This window comes from Sinocyclocheilus anshuiensis, unplaced genomic scaffold (assembly GCF_001515605.1).
Source record: "Sinocyclocheilus anshuiensis isolate Anshui unplaced genomic scaffold, SAMN03320099.WGS_v1.1 scaffold1366, whole genome shotgun sequence".
NCBI lineage: Eukaryota > Metazoa > Chordata > Actinopteri > Cypriniformes > Cyprinidae > Sinocyclocheilus > Sinocyclocheilus anshuiensis.
Genome location: NW_015554162.1, coordinates 1,485 through 2,035, shown reverse-complemented (window position 1 = coordinate 2,035; position 551 = coordinate 1,485).

Sequence of the window (551 nt, the reverse complement as noted above, 5' to 3'; positions counted from 1 at the left end):
CCACACCCACACACACACACAAACATTTTGATCCAAACGTCTTGCGGAGCTGCTTGAAAGCAAGTAACTCGCATGTCGCCTGGGAGTTGGGTGTGCTTGTAGCTAAAATAGTGAAATAATTCAAAGGTATGTTTTTTTTTATTGCACTAACTGTTTTTAAACTCTTTAAAAAACGGTCTTCTCCTCATTTCGGAATCTAGCATCTTGTACGCTTCATGTCACTGTAAGCTGCTGGACACCAGATGGCGCTACAGCAGAAAGTTTGAATCAACCATCACAGCACTGAAGCAGCTGCACGACGAGTTTCAATCAGAAAAAAAAAAAAATATTCCTGAGAACGTCTTTGGCTATTAGATATTCTGCAAGTTCTGGTTATGCGTGTGCATGTGTGTGTTTGTGTTCCCAGTGTGTATCAAATAAGAGTAAGAACACCAATAAATAACTGCTTATAGTGATCCATTCAGCAATAACCCACCTACGTTAAAGGGGTCATATGATGCGATTTCAATTTTTCCTTTCTCTTTGGAGTGTTACAAGCTCTTGGTGCATAA